At 45.6% G+C, this 27110-nt stretch overlaps 1 protein-coding gene across 1 annotated transcript in view; it reads right to left on the minus strand.

Annotated features, from left to right (window-relative positions):
- Positions 1-24187: 24187 nt before the first annotated feature.
- Positions 24188-27110, minus strand: part of LOC146772139 (cold-inducible RNA-binding protein B-like) — a 56274-nt gene continuing 53351 nt past the window's right edge. Inside the window, exon 6 of the mRNA XM_085638596.1 lies at positions 24188-24718. The gene's annotated coding sequence lies outside the window, so the exon portion shown is untranslated. The remainder of the gene's footprint in view (positions 24719-27110) is intronic.

Consider the following 27110-nt stretch of genomic DNA (forward strand, 5'->3'; position numbering starts at 1 on the left):
TTTTAAATACTTTACATACATGTCTTTGAAGTTAAGCATGACTGCTCGCAGCCAAGCTACCAGGGGTTGAGCATGGGAATAATTTTCCAAGACCAATTCTGAGCCCTATATTGTGTCAGTGGTATTATTGCCAGTGGTAAATGCATGTCTGCCACCACTAATAATCCACCTTCCAACACTTACTCTCCTATTGTGGCAGTGTGCTTGAGCAGTCAGGTTTATCAGACTAGTGTTAAGCATTTGTTGTATACACTCAAGCAAGAAATGTCACACAGTCAAAGACTGAATCCAGACCAATTATTTCTATGAAAAAGTTGTTACTTTATTTTATTACTGGAAAATTACTTAGTTGAAGGTAAGTTATGTTTTCAAAGCATAAATACTTTTCCAAGTACAGTGTGCACTGGTTTTGTATAAAGTTACTTTGCAGTAGAGAAACTGTGTTGTAAAATCTTTAGAATAATTAGAATTACTTCAGATAACTTTCTAGTTACTTTTCTAACTTAGTGTAAAACAAATAATACAGTTTAGGTACTGCACTACATTAGTAAGCAGGGCAACTCACTTGTTAAAACTAAGTTACTGTGTTGCAATGCAAGGCAGAGTCAACACTTAGAACATTTTTCAGAAAATGCCACACCATGCAATCCCATGGGAAAACCGAAGTTAGTAATTGCAGGCAGGTAAAACAGAGTATGGTGTGGTCCTTTTAGGGGTAGCACCGGGGTTCCCCAAGGTTCAATTCTACACTCAAAGTGCACCAGCAACAACACTAGGGCAGCCGGGTGCAGAGTGAGGCCATGCCAATGCTAGTCAATGGAAAATAAGGGCACGTCGGTTGGAGGTTGCTCACAGGAAGGTAAAGCGGCCTTGGAGAACAATCTTCAGGAGTTAAGGTAAGTACAAAGTGGGGTCCAAGGCACCACCAAACCTACCACATCAGCAGGACAGGGGCAGCCTGGTGCTGGGTGCTTTGAGAGTGCATCCTTGAGCCTGGGGGAATTCTGGTTCTAACCCCAGAATGCCAACACCCACAACCAAGTACTTAACTGTTAATCGATAACCACATTCTCTCCATAGGAATACATTGACTGTTTTTCCTTGAAAAGTGTGTACAACAAATGCTTAACACTACCTTCTGATAAAGCCTTACTGCTTGCCCACACTACCACAAATGGAGATTAAGGTGCCATCTACTTTTCTGTGCACTTATAATATCTAAGAATGGCCTTAAGATATTATAGGGGCCTGTCTGCTCATGCAGATAGGTCGTCACATGAGGTATAGTGCACCATGCCTTAAGGGCGACTTACCTAGGCCTCATGCAGTGCGGGGCGGCATGGCACACAGACATGTGTGTGATGTACTCTTCACTTTTAGCTGCAATGACAGTGGTGCATGTTTGTGGTGAGAGGTCTCTGAGGGTGGCATAAAACATGCTTCAGCCCTCAGAGGCCTTTCCCTGGCTACCACGCCCTTGGTACCATAGGTACCCTTTACAAGGGACTTACAGGTAAGCCAGAGTTCTGTCAATTGTGGAAACAATGGTACAGTTTAGGGAAAGAACACAGGCCCTGGGATCCTGATTAGCAGGGCACACAAAGTCAAAGTGCATCAGGTATCTAGCAAACGGTAAGGGCAACAATGCAAAAAGGGACCCTTTCCTCCATGTGAGACTCCCAGTCCATTTGTGAGTTATCTGTTGTAAGTGTCACTGTTGGAGTTGGCTGTGCAAAGTTCCTGCTTTGTGTTTTTTGTAATATGTTCAACCACATCATCTCCTTTTGTACGTTCTGCATGACAACCACTAGATCGTCTTAACTCCCTGTTGCTTGTGACCATTGGTCTTGGAGCCATTCCTGGATTGGCCTTATGTGCAGTCTTGCATATGGGATCTGAGGTATGCATGATGCCCTCATCTGTAAGACTTCCCTCACTGTCCTCACAGTCAGAGCCTGCCACTTCTGGTATAGGGTAGTTTCTAGCAGTAATGACTGCATTCTTTTGTCACTTGGGCACACCTTCCCTTGGATTGATTGTATCCGTGCTCCAAGAAGGAAAATGCTACTTACCCAGTATGCATCTGTTCTTGGCATATAGAGCTGTAGAGTCATATACTTTAGCATAGATCGCGATCTGGTGTTGGGTCCGGATGTTGGCACTTTGTTTTTGTTCGAAGAAGTCTTTGTAGTCACAAGGTAGGTGACTCCTCCTTCAGGTGATAGTGCGCATGGGCATCAACTCCATCCCCAGATTGTTTTGCCATAAAGGGTGATGATGGAGTTGGTGAAGTAAGAAAAGAGATGTCCATGTAGATTGTATCCAAGTAAGATAACACTGGAACAGGTAAAAGTAACCGGGGAGGTGGGTGTGCGCATATGACTCTACAGCTCTATATGCCAAGAACACATGCATACTGGGTAAGTAGCATTTTCCGTTCGAGGCATATGAGCTGTAGATCATATGCTTTAGCATAGACTAGTAAGCAGTTCTTTGAACGCGGTGGCAAACCTGTAGCTGTTGCAGCAGTTTGATAGTGTTCTTAAAACTGCCTGTCCCACACTAGCCTGTTGTTTTACTAACACATCCACACATTAGTGTTTTGTGAATGTGTGTGGTGTAGACCATGTTGCAGCTTTACAGATGTCGTCTATGGGTATATTTCCTAAGAAAGCCATAGAGGCCCCTAATTTGCATGTAGAATGTGCCCTAGGGGGAATTGTTAACGTGCGTTTAGCTTTGAGGTACCATATTTGGATGCACTTAACTATCCACCTTGCAATTCCTGATTTTGAAATAGGATTGCCTTTATGTGGTGGAGCAAAAGCCACAAAGAGTTGTTTAGTTTTCCCCTAAAGGGCTTTGTTCTTTCTATGTAATAAAGCAGTGCTCTTTTTACATCTAATGTATGAAGGGCACGTTCTGCCACTGAATCTGGTTGAGGGAAGAAGACCGGCAACTCAACAGATTGGTTGATATGAAAGGCAGAGATTACTTTAGGTAAGAATTTGGGGTTAGTCCCAAGGACCACTTTGCTTTGGTGTATTTGCAAAAATGGTTCCTCTATGGTTAATGCTTGAAGCTCACCCACTCTCCTTAGAGAAGTAATGGCTATAAGGAAGGCTACTTTCCAGGTAAGAAATTGTATTTTGCGCTAGTGCAACAGCTCCGATGGTGGACCCATGAGTCTTGTAAGGACTATATTAAGGTTCCACACTGGAGAAGGTGGAAGTCTGGGAGGAATGAGTCTTTTGAGTCCTTCAATAAAAGCCTTAATAGTTGGCACTCTAAAAAGAGACAAGTGCGGTCTATTTTGCAGATATGCAGCTATTGCACTGAGATGTAAGCGTATGGATGTGTACCCTAAATTAGAACGTTGCAGGTGTATAAATAACAAACGATGTTTTGTATTGAAGCATCTAGTGGATTAATGCGGTTGTTATTGCAATAGACAACAAATCTCTTCCACTTTGCTGCGTAGCATTGTCTTGTGGTAGGACGTCTAGCCTCATTGATAACGTTCATACATTCTGGCGGAAGATTAAGGTAGCCAAACTCTAGGATTTCAGGTGCCAAATCACAAGATTGAGCTGATTGGGATCCGGATGTCTTATCTCTCCATAGTTCTGAGTTAGGAACTTATGGGAGAGGTGTAGTTTTTGGTGAGGAACTACTGTTAATTCCAGCAAGCTTGTGAACCAGTGTTGTCGGGCCCATGTTGAAGTAACTAGGATAAGTGTCAGAGACTGTTGTTTGAGTTTCCGAACCACTAATGGAATCAGTTGGAGAGGCGGAAAAGTGTAAGCAAATATCCCTGACCAATTCATCCATAGTGCATTGCCCTTGGACAATGGGTGTGGATGTCTGGACGCGAAGTTTGGGCGTTTTGGTGGCTGGCGAACAGGTCTATGTCTGGGAAACCCCACATTTGGAAGAACAGCAGGAGAACTTGCGGGTGAAGTTCCCATTTGTGTATCTGCTGTTGTTGACAACTGAGCAGATCCGCAACTTGGTTTTGTACTCCTGGAAGATGTTCCGCAAGGAGATATATGTTTTGAAGTATGGCCCATCTCCAGATGCTCTGTGCTAACTGTGACAGCTGTAGAGAGTGTGCCTCTCCCTGTTTTTGTATGTAGTACATTGCTGTTGTGTTGTCCTTGCGGACCAGGACAGCTTTGCCTACTAGATGAACTTGAAAGGCTTTCAATGCTAGAAAAATTGGTAGCAGTTCCAAGAGGTTAATGTGGAGTTGTTTTGCTGTAGAGTCTACATGCCCTGAATTATATGTTTTTCCATGTGTGCTACCCAACCCATAAGGGATGCGTCTGCTGTTATCACTATCTGTGGAACCAGATCGAGAAATGGTCGTCCCTTGGGAAGGTTTTTTATGTTCCACCACTGCAGAGGGCGATGAGTACGGCCATCTATCAACACCAGATCTGACAACTGACCTTGAGCCTGGTTCCACTGACAGGCTAAGCGTTCCTGTAGGGGACGCATTTGGAGTCTTGCGTATGGAACGATTAAAATGCAAGAAGCCATCATTTCGATTAGTTGCATGAACACTGTGGCTGGTAGTGAGTGTTGAGGCTGAAATTGTGAAATTAGGGCTTGCATGTTGCGAATCCTGACTGGGTTGGGGTACGCTAAAGCTTTGCGAGTGTTTGTCACTCCTAGATACACTTGCGTTTTGGATGCTTGGAGGTGGGACTTGGCGGGGTTTACTGTGAACCCCAAGTCGTGAAGCAGTTGGACTGTCTTTAGAGTGTGATGTATGCAGCTTTGTTGTGATCTGGCTTTTATTAGCCAGTCATCTGGGTAGGGGAAGACATGAATGTGTTGTCTTCTTAGATGAGCTGCGACAACTGCGAGGCACTTGGTGAAAACACTGGGTGCCGTAGTTACTCCGAATGGGAGCACTTTGAATTGATAATGTTATCCGTCCACTACAAACATTAGATATTTTCTGTGATCCGGGTGAATAGGAATATGGAAATAGGTGTCCTTTAGATCTAGAGTGGATAGAAAACCGCCTTGCTGAAGTAGTGGGAGAACCTGTTGGAGTGTGACCATGTGGAAGTGGTCTGACTGTATGTAGAGGTTCAGCTGTCTGAGGTCAAGTATAGGCCTGAGAGAGACGTCCTTTTTGGGGATTAGGAAATACAGAGTATACTCCCGCCTCTTGGTGTATTAACGGAACAGGTTCTATAGCGTGCTTTTGTAACAGAGATAGAACCTCTTGCTTTAAGAGAGTGAGCTGTTCCGGTGACATTGTATGTGCTCTTGGAGGAATGTTTGTTGGAGTGTTTGTAAGCTCCAGGCAGTTAGCATGTTGGATAACTTGTAGTACCCATTTGTCTGAGGTGATTCGAGTTCCAGACAGGTAAGAATTGGGAGACTGTGAGAAAGTGGCTCTGTATATACTGTTCCCAAATAGGTACAGGGTGTACAGAGTCCACAGTCCCCAGAGGTTTGGCAGAGGCTAAAGTTAGATATAACCTTACTCTCTAAAGTGGTAGCTTGATCGAGCAATAAGGCAGTTTCAGAGGACAGTGTAAAGCATTTGTTGTACAGGCTCAGTCAGCAAATGGTCTCACACACTCGATAACTGATCTCTAGGCCAATGGTTTATATACAAAAATATATGGTTGTTTTATTTTAGAACCAACAATAGGTATTAAAATATACTTTCTCAGAATGAGATGCTTTATATAAATACTTTTGCAATATGCAATTGACTTTTGTAAACAGTTACAAGTGGTTGCAATAGGTAATACTATTTTAAACACAATAATACATTGAGTTCAATGGAAGTTTCAAGTTATTTGCCACAGATTACTTTTAGGATTACTTTTGGAATTCCAGGACTGGATCCTAGATTCAGTCCTGGGTCAGTACTTAGAATCAAGTGATAAAAGTCGACTTAATTACTGTGATGATTTTTAGACAATATTTAGCTATTTTAAAAGTTTACACTTAAAAAATATTTCATAGAAAACAGTCAATGATTCACTATGGAAGAAAATTCAAGTTGCAGGTATAGTATGTTCTCGTTACTTTTGTAATCCAGTACTGGGTACCTAGACTCAGTACTGGGACCTTTATCCAAAACAGGTAAGCAATTACGTTTTCAGAAGTTATACGATTTTTAAAGAATATTTAAAGTTTGCAGAAATTGACACTTAGAAGAAATTTCACAGAAAAACAGTCAATGATTTCCTAAGGGAGAAAATTAGGTTACTGGTAAGTACAGTTGTAAGTATTTTTCAGAGTCAGTGCTGGGCACCAAGATCCAGCACTGGGAGCTCACCTAAGAGCAGGTGAGTATTTTCGTTTTCGTTACTCGGCTGATTTTTGGTGAATATTTTAAGATTTGAAAAGTCCACACTTAGAAGAAATTTCAAGAAAAAGCTAGTCAATGTTACCCTATGAAGAAAATTGAGTTATCGGTTTAAAGGTAAGTACTCGACTGGCAGAGTTGAGGTTCTGGGCATAGACTCAGGGGTCCCCCAGGGTCAGGTAGGTACAGTTGGTACACCCCCAGCGGCACTAGGGCGGCCGGGTGCAGAGAGAGTTAGGCCCAATGTTATCATATGAGGGATAGGGGGACCTTGGTTGGTGGCTGCTGACTAGCAGGCCACGCGGCTGTGGGAGCTGGGCTCCTGGTCACTTACTCAGGGCAAGTGGGGAAGTAGATAGGTGTAGAGGTTGCACTGCCAGGGCAACTCGGGCGGCAGGGTGCAGGGTGCTTTTGAGCCTTCGGGCGCTCAATTGATTTCAATGGGAAATCTCCGGTTTAGAAAAAGACTGCAAGCTCGGGGACTAGGATTCGTCAGGTGCCACCACCACTTCGAGAGGAAAGTTGGGTAGTTGGAGGATAGGTAGGTACCCCGAGATTGGGCACAGGGGGCCGTGGGGCGCCGCGTGCAGGGGTGCCTTTTGGTGTCGGAAAATCTTACCCTCTGTTGATCGCGGTTGGGGGGGGCACCTTGTTCTGAGGCTGCAGGCTCCTTCAGGAATGTCGAGGGAGGTCCTTGGGTACCGGACTCGGGGTCACAGTTGCCGTGGGGTCGTCCTCGTGGTCTTTGTTCACTCAGGCCAGGCTTGGCTGGTGCAGAGTGTGCTGGGTTCACGGTTCCGGGTTGCTGCCAGGGATTAGAAGTAGATTTTGAGTAGAGCCTCTACTCATGGGGGTCCCAGGGGCTTAGAGTCACAAGGTAGCCAGGTCCTCCGGGGTTTGTGAGGTTGCTGGCCACAAGAGATGCCGGGTTGGAGCAGGAGCAGGTTCGAGGGTCGACAGGCCGGTAGGGCTGGGGCCAAAGCAGTTTGTGTCTTCCTCTTCTTAGCAGCTGCAGGGCAGGTCTTCTTTCTTCTAGCTCTTCTTTGGATTTTGGAATCTGGGGAAGGAAGGTTCAGGGTGCCCCTAAATACTAGATTTAGGGGCGTTACAGGTAGGTGAAGGGCAGGGACCAATGGGTTCGTGTCCTGGGGTGGGTACACCCCTATCCTGCCTCTCCCCTGTGGGAGGGGGGCAGTAGCCTAGTCCTGATTGGGTAGGGCTTCCCATCTTCAAGATGGCGAGAGCTCGGGATGTGCTTCACCTCGCCTCCCCCACCTGAGGGGTGGGGTTGGCAGGCTGGCACATCCCCTGTCCTTATTTGGGGTTTCCGGCCAAGCTTCCCGCCAGAGTGGGAGGTTGCAGTCGCCTGGGGAGGCTCACAGAGGCGGCATGCCTTTGAAGCTTCCCCCTGCCCATCCTGGGGGAGGAGATTTAGCACCTCGCCCAGGATGTGCATTGTTGCAGGCCCAGGAGAGCAGGGGCTCTCCTACCCAGGGGTCCAGCAACATGTCTGCTGTGTGGCAGCCTAGGCAGCCTCAGAACAGACGTGGATTGTGGGTTAGGTTTCAGGGGGCCTCTCTAAGATGCCCTCTGTGGTGCTTGGTACATTAAATCCCACACTGGCATCAGTGTGGATTTAATGTGCTGAGCAATTTGATACCAAACTTCTCAGGCTTCAGTGCTGCCATTATGGTGCTGTGGAGTTTGTGTTTGACAAGCTCCCAGCACCATGTACTCTTAAATTGCAGCACTGCTCTTACAGGGCCCAGGAATGGACCTGGGTACTGTAGGGGCACAGGGCTCCTGCCTCTGTGCCCACACCACTGGCATAGGGCACCCAGCTAGAGGGGTGGCTGATGTATGCCAGGGCAGTGTAGTTTGTGGGCATGGCACACAGGGATGTGTGCCATGTGGACTCTCTGTTTTGTCTTGTACCCAGACACTCAGCCTGCCAGGGCAGTGTGTGGGTGTTAGGGTACAGGGCCTCTAAGGGTGGCACAATGAGTGCTGCAGCCCTTAGAGGTCTTCCCTGGTCACAATGCCATGGGTACCTAGGGTACCATTTACCAGGGGCTGACATGTGGCCAGGGTTTGCCAATTTGGTTTTGAGGTTTATGTTTAGGGAAGGAACATAGGCCCTGGGCACCTGATTGGCAGGAGTCCAGGGCACACTCAGTCAAAGTACATTCAGCATTTCAGCAAAAAGTGGGGGCATACCATGCAAGAAAGATGGCACTTTCTCACACAACCCCCCCCCCCCCCAAACGAAAGGTGATGAGACTAACCTTGCCCTATGGAGTCTTCATTGTCTAAGTGGAAGAACCTGGAAAGTCCATCTGCATTGGCATGGGCAGTCCCTGGTCGGTGTTCCACTTCAAAGTCCATTACCTGTAGGGAGATGGACCACCTTAGTAGTTTTGGATTTTCCCCTTTCATTTGCATTACCCATCTGAGAGGTCTGTGGTCAGTTTGAACCAGGAAGTGAGTACCAAACAAGTATGGCCTCAACTTCTTCAGGGACCAAACGACAGCAAAGGCCTCCCTCTCAATGGCACTCCAACGCTGCTCTCTGGGGAGTAGCCTCCTGCTTATAAAAGCAACAGGTTACTCTTGGCCTTCATCATTGGTCTGGGATAGGACCGCTCCTATCCCTAGCTCAGAGGCATCAGTCTGCACTATGAACTGCTTGGCATAATCTGGAGCTTTTAGAATTGGTGCTGAGCACATTGCTTCTTTTAGGGTGTCAAAAGCCTTTTGGCAACTAACTGTCCAGTTAACCTTCTTGGGCATCTTCTTGGAGATGAGTTCTGTGAGGGGGGTCACAATGGAACCATATCCCTTCACAAACCTCCTGTAGTACCCAGTCAAGCCAAGGAATGCCCTGACTTGGGTCTGGGTTGTTGGAGCTATACAGTCCATGATGGCCTAGATCTTGGGTTGTAAGGGTTGTACTTGGCCTCCACCTACAAGGTGGCCCAAGTACACCACAGTGCCCTGCCATATCTGGCATTTGGATGCCTTGATAGCGAGACCTGCATTTTTCACAGCCTCTAAAACCTTCCCAAGGTGGATCAGGTGATCCTGCCAGGTGGAGCTAAAGACAGCAATATCATCAAGATAAGCTGCACTAAAGGATTCCAGCCCAGCCAGGACATGGTTCACCAACCTCTGGAAAGTGGCTGGGGCATTCTTTAACCCAAAGGGCATTACAGTAAACTGATAATGCCCATCAGGGGTGGAGAATGCTGTCTTTTCTTTTGCTCCTAGGGCCATGCCAATCTGCCAGTACACTGCAGTTAAGTCAAAGGTACAGAGGAATTGGGCAGCCCCTAATTTATCTATCAGTTCATCTGCTCTTGGAATAGGGTGAGCATCTGTCTTGGTGACAGAGTTGAGCCCTCTATAGTCCACACAGAACCTCATCTCTCTTTTTTCACCTTGTTGATGAGGTTTGGGGACCAGAACCACTGGCCTAGCCCAGGGGCTCTCAGAGGGTTCAATGACCCCAAACTCCAGCATCTTGCTGACCTCAGCTTTGATGCTTTCCTTAACTTGGTCTGACTGTCGATAGATTTTGTTCTTGACAGGTGCACTGTCACCAGTGTCCACATCATGGGTACACCAGTTTGTCAGACCAGGGGTCAGGGAGAAGAGGCTAGCATACTGCTGCAAGACTTGCTTGCAGTCAGTCTGCTGTTGGGCAGAGAGGGTGTCTGAGAAGATCACACCATCTACTGACCCATCTTGTGGGCTGTAGGAGAGGAGGTCAGGAAGAGGTTCACTCTCTGCTTCCTGTTCCTCATCAGTCACTATCAGCATGGTGATGTCAGCCCTGTCATTGTAGAGCTTGAGGCGGTTCACATGGATTACCCTTTTGGGTGTCCTGCTAGTGCCCAGGTCAACTAAATAGGTGACCTCACTTTTTCTTTCTAGGATAGGGTAAGTAAGGGCCACTCCATTTATCCTGGAGAGCCCTTGGTGCCACTGGCTCCAAAACCCACACCTGTTGCCCAGGTTGAAATTCAACCAGTGCAGCGTTTTGGTCATACCAGTGCTTCTGGAGCTCCTGGCTGGCCTCAAGGTTTTTGGATGCTTTTTCCATGTACTCAGCCATTCTGGACCTTAGGCCAAGCACATAGTCCACTATGTCTTGTTTGGGCTCTTGGACAGGCCTCTCCCAGCCCTCTTTTACAAGACAAAGTGGTCCCCTTACAGGATGACCAAACAGAAGTTCAAAGGGTGAGAAACCTACTCCCTTCTGTGGTACTTCCCTGTAAGCGAAAAGCAGGCATGGTAACAGGACATCCCATCTCCTTTTGAGTTTTTCAGGGAGACCCATGATCATACCTTTCAATGTCTTGTTGAATCTCTCAACAAGGCCATTGGTTTGTGGGTGGTAGGGTGTAGTAAACTTGTACTGCACTCCACACTCCTTCCACATGTGTGTTCGGTAAGCAGACATGAAGTTGGAACCTCTGTCTGAAACCACCTCCTTAGGAAACCCTACCCTGGCGAAAACACCCAGGAGGGCCTTGGCTACTGCAGGAGCTGTAGTAGTCCTAAGTGGAATTGCTTCAGGGTACCTAGTAGCATGATCCACTATTACTAGAATAAATTTGTTCCCTGAGGCTGTGGGAGGTTCAAGTGGACCCAAAATGTCCACTCCTACCCTTTCAAAGGGGACCCCCACCACTGGTAGTGGGATGAGGGGGGCCTTTGGGTGGCCACCTGTCTTGCCACTGGCTTGACAGGTGACACAGGAGCTGACAAACTTCTTCACCTTTTGGTGCATCTGGGGCCAGTAAAAGTGACTCACTAGCTTTTCCCAAGTTTTGGATTGCCCCAGATGTCCAGCTAGGGGGATGTCATGGGCCAAAGTTAGGAGGAACTCCCTGTACTTCTGTGGCACTACCACCCTCCTGGTGGCTCCAGGAGTGGGGTCTCTTGCCTCAGCATACAGTAATCCCTCTTCCCAATAAGCCCTGTGGGTACCACTGACATCTCCCTGTGCTTCTGAAACAGCTTGCTGCCTCAGGTTTTCTAGAGTGGGACAGTCTCACTGACCCTGGCACAGTTCTTCCCTAGAGGGTCCCCCTGGGCCCAAGAGTTCAACCTGGTAAGGGTCAAGCTCCATGGACTCAGTTCCCTCAGGGGTATCCAAATCCTCTCCCTGGGGAGAGGGATCCTGAATATTTTGCTGTACAGAAGCTGGTTCCCCAGTCTTCTTACCTTTTCTCTTGGTTGGTTGGGCCATTATTTCAGGCTCCAGACCTACTTTTTCACCCTTCCTCTTGCTCTGTGCTCTGGATTGCACACACACCAATTCAGGGATGCCCAGCATGGCTGCATGGGCCTTTAGCTCAACCTCAGCCCAGGCTGAGGTTTCCAGATCATTTCCAAGCAGACATGCAGCTGGCAACTTTGGTGAGACCACTACCTGTTTCAGGCCAGTAACCCCCCCTTCCCCCAGCCTAATGTCGCCATGGGATGACTAGTGGTGACACTGTCAGCGTTGGTGACTGGGTAAGACTTCCCAATTAAGTATTGCTCAGGGGAAACCAGTGTGTCTTTCACCATAGTGACACTGGCACCTGTATCCCTCAGAGCTTCTACCCTAGTTCCATTCACCCAGGGCTACTGTATTTCTTTAAGTTGGGTGGCCCCACAGCTACAGTGGCAAATTCCACTTCTCCCAAGGAGACTAGACTTGCTTCAGTGTGTTCCCAGATTTGCTCAGGGTACACCTCTGATCCCATTTGTATACTTGCTGCCCCAGGAGTAGCTGTACTGGGTGCCTTAGGGGCTTTGTTGTGGGGGTAAGATTTATCTACAGATAGGTGTCCTGACCTCTTACAGTTATTACACCAGGCCTTTAAGGTCTTCCCCCTATAGGGTTGAGGCACATAGGGAGTAGTTTGGGTCCCACCCACCTGAACAGGTTTTTGGGGCCCTTTGAAAGACTCAGACTTTTTATCATGGGGATTCTCACCACCTTTCCCCTGGGGAAGTTTTGTGACCACTTTCTTTTGGTAACCCCCAGTGGTTGTCCTTGTCACCCTAGTCTTAACCCAGTGATCTGCCTTCTTTCCCAATTCTTGGGGAGAAATTAGACCTAGGTCTACCAAATGCTGATGCAACTTTTCATGTGTGCAGTTACTTAATATATGTTCCTTCATGAATAAATTGTACAATCCAGTAAACTCCTGCACACCATGTCCAGCTAACCAACCATCCAGTGTCTTTACTGAGAAGTCTACAAAATCAATCCAGGACTGGATCTGGGTTTTGTGAGCCCCCCTGAATCTAATTCTATACTCCTCAGTAATCCAAATCCCTCAATCAGAGCTTTCTTCATGAGGTCATAGGATCCTGCTTCTGGCCCAGAGAGGGTCAGAAGCCTGTCTCTGCAGTTACCAGAGAACAGTTCCCACAGGAGAGCCCCCCAGAGACGTTTCTTTACTTTTCTGATGTCACAAGCCCTCTCAAAGGCTGTGAACCATTTGGTGATATCATCACCTTCCTCAAATTTAGGGACAATCCCTTTGGGGATTTTAAGGTCAGAAGTTTCCTCCCTATCCTTAGTTGTATTATGGCTGCCACCATTGATGGGTGCTAAACCCATCTCTCTCCTTTCTTTCTCTAGCGCCAGGAGCCTGGACTCTAGCTCTAATCTTCTGGCCAGCCTCACAAGGCTGTCCTCTTCACTGGTGGTTCTCCCAGTGATCTCTCTGGTACCAGAGTCACCTGTGTGATCTCTAGGCCCCCAGATGCTAATTCTTGGATTGAAGGGTATGGGTGCCCTCTCCTCCCTAGGAGATAGTATGGGGGGTTATTATCCACCTCCTCTTCTTCCCCTTCTTCATCTGACTGGCCATCACCATGTTCAGATGGGTGGTCCTTTGTATACTCAGCCAAGAGCTCCTGGAGCCCTAGTTTGGTTGGATGCAGGCCCATTGGTAAATTTTGCATAGGGACCTCAATTCCTTGAAAGACATGTGTAAGTAAGGAGTGAGGTCGAGCTCCTCCACCAGGTCCATGTTATTATTTTCACTAATAGCTGGGTTTGTTTGAGTCATTCTAACCTGACAGTTCTAATCCTCTACCCTGACTATAGTGACTTTTATTTTTCTAAAATTCTAATGGGACTTAAGCAAGGCCCTAGCAAGACTTTTAGTAATTTTGGAAAAGACCAATCAGAATTCTAAAGGCAATTTTAAGAGTTCTGTCGTGTGATCAGATGGTAACCAAGTAGTCCAACAAATGCAAGTTTGTATCCCACCGCTGCTCCACCAATGTGAGAAAGTGGCTCTGTATATACTGTTCCCAAATAGGTACAGGGTGTACAGAGTCCACAGTCCCCAGAGGAAGACACAAACTGCTTTGGCCTCAGCCCTACCGGCATGTCGACCCTCAAACCTGCTCCAACCCGGCATCTCTTGTGGCCAGCAACCTCACAAACCCCGGAGGACCTGGCTACCTTGTGACTCTAAGCCCCTGGGACCCCCATGAGTAGAGGCTCTACTCAAAATCTACTTCTAATCCCTGGCAGCAGACCGGAACCGCGAACCCAGCACACTCTGCACCAGCCAAGCCTGGCCTGTGCCGGAGTGAACAAAGACCACGAGGACGACCCCACGGCGACTGTGACCCCGAGTCCGGCACCCAAGGACCTCCCTCGACACTCCTGAAGAAGCCTGCAGCCTCAGAACAAGGTGCCCCCCCAACCGCGATCAACAGAGGGTAAGATTTCCCAACACCAATAGGCACCCCTGCACCCGGCGCCCCGCGGCCATCTGTGCCCAATCCCGGGGTACCTACATATCCTCCAACTACCCAACTTACCTCTCAAAGTGGTGGTGGCACCTGAAGAATCCTCGTCCCCGAGCTTGCAGTCTTTTTCTAAACCGGAGATTTCCCATTGAAATCAATTGAGCGCCCGAAGGCTCAAAAGCACCCTGCACCCAGCCGCCCGAGTGGCCCTGGCAGTGCAACCTCTACACCTATCTACTTCCCCACTTGCCCTGAGAAAGTGACCAGGAGCCCAGCTTCCACAGCCGCGTGGCCTGCTAGTCAGCAGCCAACAACCAAGGCCCCCCTATCTCTCATAGGGTAACATTGGGCCTAACTCTCTCTGCACCTGGCCGCCCTAGTGCCGCTGGGGGTGAACCAACTGTACCTACCTGACCCTGGGGGACCCCTGAGTCTATGCCCAGAACCTCAACTCTGCCGGTCGAGTACTTACCTTTAAACCGATAACTCAATTTTCTTCATAGGGTAACATTGACTGGCTTTTTCCTGAAATTTCTTCTAAGTGTGGACTTTTCAAATCTTAAAATATTCACCAAAAATCAGCCGAGTAACGAAAACGAAAATACTCACCTGCTCTTAGGTGAGCTCCCAGTGCTGGATCTTGGTGCCCAGCACTGACTCTGAAAAATACTTACAACTGTACTTACCAGTAACCTAATTTTCTCCCTTAGGAAATCATTGACTGTTTTTCTCTGAAATTTCTTCTAAGTGTCAATTTCTGCAAACTTTAAATATTCTTTAAAAATCATATAACTTCTGAAAACATAATTGCTTACCTGTTTTGGATAAAGGTCCCAGTACTGAGTCTAGGTACCCAGTGCTGGATTACAAAAGTAACGAGAACATACTATACCTGCAACTTGAATTTTCTTCCATAGGGAATCATTGACTGTTTTCTATGAAATATTTTCTAAGTGTCAACTTTTAAAATAGCAAAATATTGTCTAAAAATCATCACAGAATCAAGTGATAAAAGTCGACTTAATTACTAAGTACTGACCCAGGACTGAATCTAGGATCCAGTCCTGGAATTCCAAAAGTAATCCTAAAAGTAATCTGTGGCAAATAGCTTGAAACTTCCATTGAACTCAATGCATTATTGTGTTTAATATAGTGTTACCTATTGCAACCACTTGTAACTGTTTACAAAAGTCAATTGCATATTGCAAAAGTGTTTATATAAAGCATCTCATTCTGAGAAAGTATATTTTAATTCCAATTGTTGGTTCTAAAATAAAACAAGCATATATTTTTTATTTATAAACCATTGGCCTAGAGTTCAGTTATTGAGTGTGTGAGACCATTTGCTGACTGAGTGTGTACATCAAATGCTTTACACTGTCCTCTGATACTGCCTAACTGCTCGACCAAGCTACCACTTTAGAGAGTAAGGTTATATCTAACTTTAGCCTCTGCCAAACCTCTGGGGACTGTGGACTCTGTGCACACTGTACCTATTTGGGAACAGTACATACAGAGCCACTTTCCTACACCCATCATAGTGAGCTCTGTCATAACGGGCTAGCAGTGCTTGGGCATTAGCAATGCATCAGTTATTTGCAACCTGTGAAGCTATCCTTTTGCCTGAGGCATTGATAAGCTTGGATTCTTTGTCAGAAGGAGGGGTGTCTCCGGTTGATGGAGCAAGGTTTCGTATAAAAAGAAACTTGCTTGTATGCAATCCTCTCGAATAACCTGTAATACTATAACCAACATGTTTGTGAATACTAACGTTGCACCACATTTTACATATTGTATCTAGGGGAAGCTTTTCTATGTATTTTACTAGCCAGTAACACGAGTGTCCTTAAAATGTCCGCCAAAAACGCGGGAACACTTCTGCGCATGCGTCTACTGCATCCACGTATGACGTTTCCTGTCGCTTGGTGGGAAATCTTTGCAGCTGCACAATAGCTTTTCACATGGCTTCTCGAAAACCTCGCATTAATGCACATGCCGTCCTGAAACTAACCCATGCAAGTTTTACTAAGCTATTAATGCAAAAGATATATTAAGTAAATGGGGTTAGAGTAGAAGTAAGTGGTATACAGTGAATTCATTTAATTTTGTATTCTAACATGTTTTTTCTCCGATTTATTAATAGCTCGTATTTGGGCCCTGGAGGATGACGGACGTCCCTATCCCTTTGCGACAACTACGCATGCATATTGCATTCTTGTTCTGAGACCAATGAGGTAATGGAATGGCTGCCAAAACATGTGCCCAGCAAGGACATGGGAAGCTCAACTCTTGAACCTACGAAAGGAAGAAACTGAAACATTGTACTACAGATTTATCGATCCACATATGAATTGCTTGTGGGAATAAAGCTTGTGGGTATTACATTTAGGGGCGGGGAATTAGACAATAGAACTTAAGAAAGTTATTGCACTTAGTATGGTGTGATGTCCTTACCCCACTGCCTGGCCCAATCAAATTGAGGGGTGTACATAGAATTGAAACATTTGGGGGTGGATCATACACTCGAATTGGTATAACAGAGGTAAGTTTTAGTTAGTTAGACACACTTGATGCTGATGCTATGCTGAGATGCTGCCCAAATTGCTGCAAGCTGACTGAAGAATCAAACACTAGGGAAGAATCGCATGACACCCGAGGAGGCACATCTAGGAAGGGGTACGGACAAGCCGAGTCGGAGAGAATAGCACCAGAGAGGGGTGCAACGCTGGCGTGGCACTAGAAGAGGTTACCTTCCCGGTCCTGAACCTGTCATGAATCCTTGATACTCTGATGTCCAGGTCCTCACACCCATTCTAGGTAAATATAGTTCAGTGGGGTAATGCTCCGTATTTGCTCTCTGTTCTTTCTCTCCTCAGGTACTGTCATCACAAGAATTTGATTACTGTGAATTGATTATAAGCTAACTGTACTATTTTTCCCGATGGATAATATAGGTGTGTCTACGTGTATTCTGAATTGACTCACAAAATTATTAATTCAGCTAAATCTTTTAAACTCCTACAGAGTCTGTGGTTCTTTAAATTAAAAGGTAAATGTGTTATTATTCCCTCCCTATTCTAATCTACAACTAGATCTATCGACAAAGTACATTTACATAAGGAGACAGGGAATGGTAATGATACTGGTGTAACAGGTCTCTAAGGTAAATCAAAATTGATGACCAGTGGATATTTGCTAGCTCATTGAATGTATAAATGTAAATGGGCCCAAAGTGAGAGTTGTGTATGTGTGTGTATAGAGCTGGTAAACTCCGCTGCATCACTGTGGCTTGGGAGTTAGCTCTCTTGCGTGCGTTGGATACTACAAGAGAGTCTAAGGGTAGTTGTCCTTTAATATAAATAGGATCGGTAGGAGCTGATTTTAATTTTTTTAATCTATTTTAGGAGTGATAATCCTAGCCCTCACTGGATCCTTAAAGACCTTGTCTGTATGTTTTAGCATACCTTTTAGCATTGGCAAGGTATGAGTTGTTCTTTGGGAGGAGGAAAGTGTTTCAAAAAGAAAGTCCACTTCTAAAGGTTCCTTGTGAAGTTCTACCCCATGGTAAGGAGCGGCCATATTAAGGAGTTCAAGGTAACCAATGTTGTCGTCAGGTGGGGAAGGTCTAGAGGGGTACAGATCAGGGTCATTGTCTGTATGTTGGTCAGCGTCCTCTTCTAAGGGTTCCTTGTGAAGTTCTACCCCATGGTAAGGAGCGGCCCTATTAAGGAGTTCAAGGTAACCGATGTTGTCATCAGGTGGGGAAGGTCTAGAGGGGTACAGATCAGGGTCATTGTCTGTATTTGGGTCAGTGTGGTAATCATCCCAAGCATCAGCGTCCTCATCCTGATCCCTGATCCCTGATCCCTGTCCCCTTCATCCTGTTGGTCAGGTGTAATAGACTTAGTAGGTGAATATATGGGTGTAATGAGCAGGTTAGGATTAAGAGGAGGAGAAGGAGGAGGTGGATTGTAAGGAGGAGAAGGGTTAGTGCCCATATTCTTATTTTTAGGAGGGGCCTGGTGGTCTTCTAGCAAGCCAGCTTTCTGTTTCTTTGGAAGAGTTGCTTGGATATGTCCAGTTTTAGGATTTATGACCAATTTCTTCTGTTTGGGGTCGAAAATTGGCTCATTAGATTGAAGTTCCTTGGGGAAAATGTCTTTATCTTTCCTTGTAGACTTTGGCACCGAAGATTTTGTCTCCGAGCTCTTAGGTGCTGGTAATTTCAGCTCCGTGTTTTTGGATTGTCAGAGTCTTTGGTTTTGAAGGATTTCAGTTCAGAGTCTTTGGTTTTGGAAGATTTTGGTTCTGAATCTTTGGTCTTGGAAGATTTAGGCGCAGAGTCCTTGTTTTTGGATGGTTTTGGCTCCGAGTATGTGGAGTTGGAATGTCTCTGCTCTGAGTCTTTAGACTTGGAGAGTTTCGTCTCCAAGCCTTTCGGCGTAGCAGGTGAAACGGAAATGTGTTGTCAGTGCCGACCTGAACCTGAAGGTGAAGGAGGGACCGAAGCCTTTGTCTTTTGTTGATTGGGTACAAGGGGATTTGTACTCACTGTACCCTATCCCGCAGTGATGTCTTCCTTTTCCTCCATGTCGGAGACGGCTTCGGAGACGGAGACCTGCTCTTCTTCCTCTGGCTCCGAAGCTGCAGGTTGGATGCCGGAATCTTCTCAGAAGAGGTCCTGAATGGAGTCGCTGTGGTGCTGCTTTTCATGGCGCCGAGCCCGACGATCACGAAGTGTCTTTTTCGATCGGAAGGATAGAGACGCGTCGCAGCTTCTTTCGTTGTGTTCCGGGGACAAGCAAAGGTTGCAAACTTTGTGCAAGTTGGTGCGTGGAAATTTAGCACGACACCCGGGACATAGTTTAAATGGAGTCCATTCCATCGACTGCTAACGCGGTCGGCACGGGTAGGCCAGACGGCCTGCCTCGAGGATTCCAATGAAAAGTTTTGAGAAGTCAGACGATGCGCTTCGAAAGAGGAATCGCGATCGATAACAATACCGTCAAGGGTAGTGGATTGCGCGTTGAAGGGGTCCGAAAACTGTACCGAACCGGAGCACAGCAATACACATCCGAACCCGATGGCAGAAAAAAACAATCTGGGGATGGAGTCGATGCCCATGTGCACTATCAAGACTTCTTCAAACAAAAATAGAGTGCAAACATCCGGACCCAACACCAGATGGCGATATATGCTAAAGCATATGATCTACAGCTCATATGCCTCGAACACATTCTTTCTTGCTCTGGAGTTGGTGATGACTTCTCCATGTTTATTTAGCATCCCAAAGCAAATACGTTCTCATTGCTTGTTGAATATGTTTCCAGCATTTGTGGTGGGAGTTTGCTCTTACTAGCCAGTCATCTAGGTAATGATAGACATGTATGCCTTGTCTTCTTAGGTGTGCAGCTGCGAGACATTTTGTAAACACTCTTGGCACTGATTTTACCCCAAATGCCATTGAAACAAACCTGGGGTATTTTTGTGTGCTTTGGATTCATTGAGATGTGCAAGTAAGCGTCTTTTAAGTCTATAGTTGCCATGTAATCCCCTTTTTGCAATTGCTGTTTTACCTCCTGCAATGTTGGCATTTTTAATCATGAGTCTTTATAAACTTTTATAAATCTGAGGTCTAGAAACGGCCGTAGGGATCAGTCTACCTTTGTAATTAGGAAATATGCATATGAGTAATTTCCCTTATTGAGATCTGCTTTTTGCAATGTCTGGGCTGATTTTTTCTCCAGCAATTACTATACCTCCTTGAGCAGGCAAGATGTTTCTTCTTAACAATGGACCACCTTCTTAGGTCTCCTTGCTGGAGGGCTCTTGACTAATTCTATGCAATATCCACATTCTATTCTGTTTAGGACCCAATGATGTTGTTTGTGAGAGGTTGTGTACTGCTGTGAAGTCACTTGTTGGTGAGGGTTGACCGCCCCATGTGGCTGTCCTCTGCCACTTGGTGGCTGGATATGTCTGCCACGTCCAATGCTGATGTGAGGAATGTGTTGGCAATGTTTTTGCCTTCGTCCACCAGGTGAGCACCTCTCTTCCTGTATTGTTCAAGCAGGTGCTTCATTAGTTCAGCCATCTCCTCCCAGTGCTGGTAAGCATGATAACTTAGGAGGGCATATGAATTTGAGATGCGCTACCAGTTTGCCGTACTGCACTCAAATTTTTGAACCATGAGGTTCATCCTCTTGCTCTCCTTGTCTGGAGGTAGGCCAGATGTAGATGGGATATTGGCCCTCTTCCTTACTGTCGAGGTGATAATCGAATCAGCCGTCACCATAACCTTTATGTAGGCTGGATCATTGGATGATTACTTTTATTTTTCCTCTGCCCTGGAGTAACGGCTGTTCTAGAAGTGGCGGGATCGTTGAAGGCTTCTCTTCCCTGGTCTAGCACATTAGGGAGCATTGGCAGGAATTTGCTCCTGGCTTCTTTGGGTAGAAGTGTTTCCAGCAATAAACAAGTCTGTGGGCTTTCTTCCTCCAGCTGCATCCCATATTTGTCTGCAGTCTTCTTAATCACCTGGTTATAGACACCAATGTCATCAGTAGGTGACGGCCTCCTCCGGGGACTCTGTCCCCAAGTCTTGCCACTGAAATTCTATGAACTCAGATTTCTTAGACCCGTGGTTCAATCCTGCCAGCTGTTCTTCCTCTTCATGGAAGAGTTCCTTTTCCTCTTCCTGTGGATCTGGTGTTAAAGGAGGCGCGATGTTGTCAACTTTTTTTTTCACCCTGTTCCTTCAGTGTCGAGATCTTTGGTGGAATTCAAAAACCCTTTAGGCTTTTGTCAAAGTCCTTCTTTTGTAGAAGGGCACCAATTTGGCTTAGAGATTCCTCCTCTTCTTGATTTCTGCCGCCCGTTCTTCGGTATCAAGGCTTTCTGTGGTCTTTCTCTTCAACGTTTAAGAGTCCTTCAAAGACATCTCGGTCGTCGAGCTTGTTCTCCTTGCAACCTTTCTCTTTTGGGTGTTGAAACGTCTTTTCCTCGTTCATTTTTCAAAGACTGGGTATGTTATTGAGATCTTAATCCTGCGTTGAGGGATCTGAGGGGCTTCTTGTCTCAGGGCGTGCCTGCGGTCAGTGAGTGTTTCAACGCCGAGGCTCCCTTTGACACCCTTGGGTCAGCTTTTAGACTCTGGCTTTTTCTTCGAGGTCAATGACTCTCTTACCTCATGTCTCTTTGTCTTCTTGGCTGCCTGGGCGTCGACGATCCGCAAGTCGGCATCCGAAGTTTTCCCCTTGCACCGTCAGCTACGTTTTCCTCCTCGTCGCTCGAGAGACCCAGGACTCTTGGGAATGGCATCCTCTGCTGTCCCTGCATGGTATGATGGGCTTGCCTCTGTCGCTCAGCCTCAGCATCTTCGACATTACCAGGGAACAGGTGTTGCAGTCGTCACGTCAATGGTCTACGGGCAGAAAGAGGTTGCAGGCCTAATGGTGGCAATTCGGGCAGAACTGGAATAAGGCCTTCTCCATTAGACCGCTCGGGGAGCCCCCTGCATGGGCATTCTCGAAAAACCGAAGAACTTATCTCCTTCTCTCTCGAATTCTCCTCCAGTATCTCTTCACAGCGTCACAAGGGACACCAAATGGGGGTCCGTCGACACCCACCAACAAAAAACAAAAATAGAAGGACTACAAAAATTTAGAGAATTACGGACCCAACCGCTAGATGTCGGAATATTGCACAGTATGTGAATTCAAAAAAGATTCACGCTGCAAAACCACGGGTACTTCACGTGATACTGGGTACAGTACAGGAAGGGCATCCGTTCCATCACCAATGTGTATTCTCCATGAAGAAGCCAAAGACAAGGGTGAATGTGGCCCCCTAAGAGGGCCTGGGTCCCTGGAGGTTAGGAATCAATTGACAGGCGTCTGTCTCTGAAGGGTGCCGCATGGCCGAAAAAGACTTCTACCCTCCCCCCAATTGTAGGTGTTGAAAACAATTAGAGTCTCGCAGCTTAGTCGGTACACGTCTGAACCCAATGGCAGATGAAAAAAAAAAACAATTTATAGATCAGCCTGTAGGTAGTCACCCGTGAAGTAAGCACAGTGTCATACCGCCTTATGCTACATCTAAAAACAGGAACTTAACTGGGATGGTTGTGAACAAAGGTGGTGAACAAAAATAAGAAGCCCACACTTGGTCCCTTTTCAAAGATCTTGAAGTGATAACTTTCAAGAACCCTTTTCTGGTCATGGCTACCATGCAGGCATTTCAATGATGTTGGAACCAAAGGAGGGGCAGAACGGCAAAGGGATTGCAGTGAAGACTTCCTTAAGAGTAATGGCTGCAGAGAAACGTGTCCTACTAGAGCCACATTTCTGCACTGAGGATACAACTGGAGTCCCTAGACGAAGGAAGATCATGGGAAACTTAAACTCCATAAGCCTAAAATAAAATGGCTGGTGCTTGGAAAAAATATATCAAAAGGAGACACATTTACTTAGGAAAGGGGAGCAGGGTTTGGGTCATGCATTCACACAAGCTCAACAGTTCACAGAGACTGCATTTTCATGTGCTTTCTGTATAAAGGCCTTCTTTGATTTACACAGGCGCTGTTGTCATCTCCTATCCTAGGAAAGACATCTCAGGAGTATGGGCAGGACAGAGTTCCTTTGAAGTGCCTAGAAAAGTCTGCTATGTTTCGGTGCTGAAGTCTTCCTGCTTACCCAACCTTTTAGGAGGAAGTATTGGCTAGGTAACCAAATATGAAATTCACATTATTAAGTTTCACGGATCATGAAGGAGAAGTTCCTATGACTAAGGCTGGACATCCTTCCATCACAATAGCATTTGCACCCGTGGAAACGCCCTCAAACGATAACTAACTGTCGCCTATGCGGGGTCTCAAAAGAGGACATCCTTCGTCTAATATGTATCTGCAAGGAACTTGACAAGGAGCGCAGATCCCACTTACAACCTGCCTTAAAGGAAATGGGAATAAGAACATGCAGGCAGGCGGTTAAAGCATGCTTTGACGGAAAAAACATCCAACCAGCGTGTCACCTTGGTTAAATTTCTGGATAAAGCGGAAAAAAAGCTGAATTCTAGTAGGGAGTGATTGGACGAAGACATCTCATGCCGTACTTAACTCTCATTGCCTTTTGGCAACAAACAAGGAATAATTACCTCTAAGTTAAAACATATAAATGCCAAAACTTTGGTCTCTTCTATCTTCTATTTTGCTTTGAAGGAAGCTCACAAAATGATACACGCTACTCCACAAACTAAGCAATGACTTCCGACAACCAGGCTGTGCCACATTCTTTTCAGGCATGTTTGTATATCTGAAACTGTCTCCTTACATGTACTTTATGGAAGCAGTGTTCAACCCGGTAGTGCCCATTTTATTATAATACTCCATATCCTTTTTAAACATGTTTGCACATTTGAAACTGTTTTCTTCTGTTGTCACATGGACTTTACAGAGGCAACGATTTTAAGTAATCAAGCTACAAAAGCTATTATAATTTTTTTAATCACAAACAGTGTGCTACTGTGGATTGGTTACTATGTCACAAAATTGATGTAGCTGATTGCAACTAGTTCCCACATTCTTCCGGAGCACTACCTTCTGACTGGCACGCTAGCCCGGCCATGTTTCTCAAAGCCAACTTTACAGAAACTAGCACTGCCCTAGGAACTTGTAGGAGAATGGACTCCAAATTCGACATTTTGCACTTCATCACGACTCCTTTTGCACTTCACTGCACACACCAAATGGCAATTTTTATACTCCTCGTAGTTTTTTGGAATCACTGTAATTACTTAAACTTTCTTAACTGTCTCTATTTACAAAAAGGGTTGTTTTAGGCACTTTTTACGTGTAACCTCCCATGCAGCGGACTGTGATGGTTTTTATCAATGAAGCATTCTATATGTGTCGCTCGATGCAGCTGATTGCAATGGTTTTTATTAACTAAGCAATAAAGATGATTATTATCATCATTATTAAGTTTCAAAATGGTGCTCGTTGTGTAAGAGTTCATTTACCAACCTCTTGCTTCATATATCTGCGCCTTGTGTTTTACAGAAAAGCGCCACGAGGAGAGTCATTTCAGAGCGTCTTTTAATAGACTTTATGAAGCCAAAAAAAAAAACGATACTAAAATACTCACCACTTAACACATTAATTAAATATATTTTTCTTCCAGTAAAAAAAGGACAATAAAAACTGTTCAGATGCATATTTCCAAGGACCTCAGAGCAGGTACAGTAAACATAATAAGATTTAACAAACCATTCTCTTTATGTATCGCAAGGAAGCTTGCCCTAGTAGACATGCTCCAGTTCACACCTTGCAATATGCTCCAAGAATGCTACCAATGTGATGTTGACCATTCATGTGTGGAGTATGTCACAGCTTCCTTAGCATCCACTGAACAGTAAAATGAACATTGAGAGGGTTCACAACTTAGGCCACGTATAAAAAAAAGTTAATGGAGAGTAAAATACAGGACAAAACTTTTCCAAATAGATAAGTCCAGAGAGGTGCACTAAATAAAGATCAGCGAGGCTCCACGAGTCTTTCTAAATTCGGCCCTTGGACTGATGATCAGGTCAGGAAGGACTGTTACTTGCGAGCTGAGAACAAGAAGCAGGCACAGGTGTAAAGTCACTGAAGCACTGAATATGGCATTTAGCACATTACAGAAACCATCCACCAGCAGAAGTAGTGCACAACCACGCTAGAGCTCCACACACCGGGCGCCATCTAAGGGCCCTTAAAGATTACAGGGACCACTGTATTGTCAGAGAATTCAGGCGTCGGCCATTATCTCACCAGACTTCAGAGCCCACACACGATTCAGTCTTTCAAAAATGTCTGCATTCAAGCATGAACATTGACTTCCTCTTATTACCAGTTTCAGAAAATGTAGGCAGAACGCTGCAGGAAAATAAACCAATAAAATCTCAAATCTGCAGCTAAAAAAATGCAGTAGTGAGTGAACCTAAAAGATCTTCAAATCAGTTGAGAGGCCTGCCTTTGTAGGGTTCACAAATACATTATTTCATACAAAGCACAGCAAATGGACACATGCTACAGGAACATGGCACAAACACAAAAAAGTCTGGCAGCTCAATAAATCGGAAACTTTCTCCGGGGCCAAATCCCAAAAGAATAAGTTACTTACCTCAAGTAAAGGTGTTTCAGGTGGAAACTCCCTAGGTCGCTGGACTGGATCTTCACAGTAGAACTCTAGCGCACCGCTATGTGTCGCTGTGCGGCTCTGCACTACACATGAGCACAACCCCTGTGCACCTACGTTAGTTTCTTGCTTGACCCTTTCAGTGTGCTTGGACGTGGAGTACAAAACAATTGGAGATACTAGGGTGCGGATGTCCAATTTGGGACCATATTAGATGGTAAAAAGAGACCACTCCACAAAACAGACAGTAGGAGGGCAGTGAGGAATCAGTGGTTAGCTACAGTATGCAACAGAAAGAGCATTCTCAAAGGTAACTTGTTCTTCTGACGGATACTCCTAAACACAGATTCCTCAATTAAAAGAATTTTCAATTTTTGTTCTGTCTCCTTATTTAACAAAGTTCTCTTGACCAAAAATCAATCAGTTTTGGGTCTTGCATTACATGTGTTAAATAAGGAGACAGGTCAAAAATTCAAAATTCTTTTAATTTATATCACATATGTGTGTTTTGTATATAGTGTACTGTTCACTTCACCAGTCACCACATGTCACCTTCTCACAGTAGTCACCTTTGTATTTTCGCAATTTACTTGTATTTGTGACAGCCATTGAATATTCAATACTTCTTGAAAAATATAAGAGTAAATCAACTCTACCTGTGTTTTCTTGGTATGTTCTTAACTGAAATCATTTTTTCATTTACTGTGAAAAGGGAAGTGTGAAACACCTTTTCTCTTGTATTGAATACAGGTATCAGAGCAATTGTATCGCCCAACAGAACCAATTGTTTTCTAGATTATCAATACCCGGGTTCTGAGGACACTGGGTCGCCCCATTATCCTTAATGGTGGGTCTACTGAGACTTCAGATCACACTGCACAGCCTGCATAGGCCACCTGGTGAAATGGACAAGCAGGATGCATAAGGATAACAAGAAGCCTCAGAGCTGCTCTCACAGAGCTCCAGAACCAAGGCGGAAACATAAGGATCATACCCCAAATGTCCTGGAATAAGTGCAATAGAGAAAAGACCGTGAAATGCACAGTATCCAAGTCAGATTCTATAAAGGGAACTGTCAGAGCAAAAAAATCAGGTATAACTTCTGTACGTTGATCAAGAAGCCCAACGATGTCAGCAGGTCAAGTCGTCTGGAGGTGGTCTATGATGGACTGTGGGAAGCCTGCATTCAAAAGCCAGACGTCAATGTTAGGTAAAACTGGTATCCCTAAACTCCCTAGATGGGCAGCGACCACTGCCATCATTTTCAAGAACACCAGAGGGGTGCTTGTAAGGGCAAGGGGGAGAATGGCTTACAAAATACTCTTGACCAACCTTGAACAACAGGTAACGTTTGAGGGACTGCAGAACATGTAAATGAAAGTATGCTTCTTGCAGATCCAAGGTTACCTTCCAAGTGCCTGGATCCAGTGTAGACAGATCCTGGGCCAACACGAGCATTCAGAATTTGATCTTCCACCGGAAGGCATTCAAAGGGCAAAGACGTGAAATAGGACAAAAACCTCCATCCTTCTTCAGCACGAGGACATAGAAGGCATTAGCAACCAGTCCCAATTTCAGAGGACAGAACCCTCTTGATGGCACCTTTGGACAGTAGAACTTGCAGTTCCTGTAGTAAGATGGATAGGAGCTCATCAGAGATGCTCTGATGTGGGAGGAAGCTGTGGCAGGTAGAAAGAAATGGAAGGTGCCCGTACAACCCCTGAAAACCTGTGGGCCGCATCCATGTGCAGCTATGGAGTGCCACACTAGTGCGGATGGCTCACCCTAAGCATCGACAACATCCAGGCCATAACTAATTTGGCACT

Source organism: Triturus cristatus, chromosome 12 (genome assembly GCF_964204655.1).
Source record: "Triturus cristatus chromosome 12, aTriCri1.1, whole genome shotgun sequence".
NCBI lineage: Eukaryota > Metazoa > Chordata > Amphibia > Caudata > Salamandridae > Triturus > Triturus cristatus.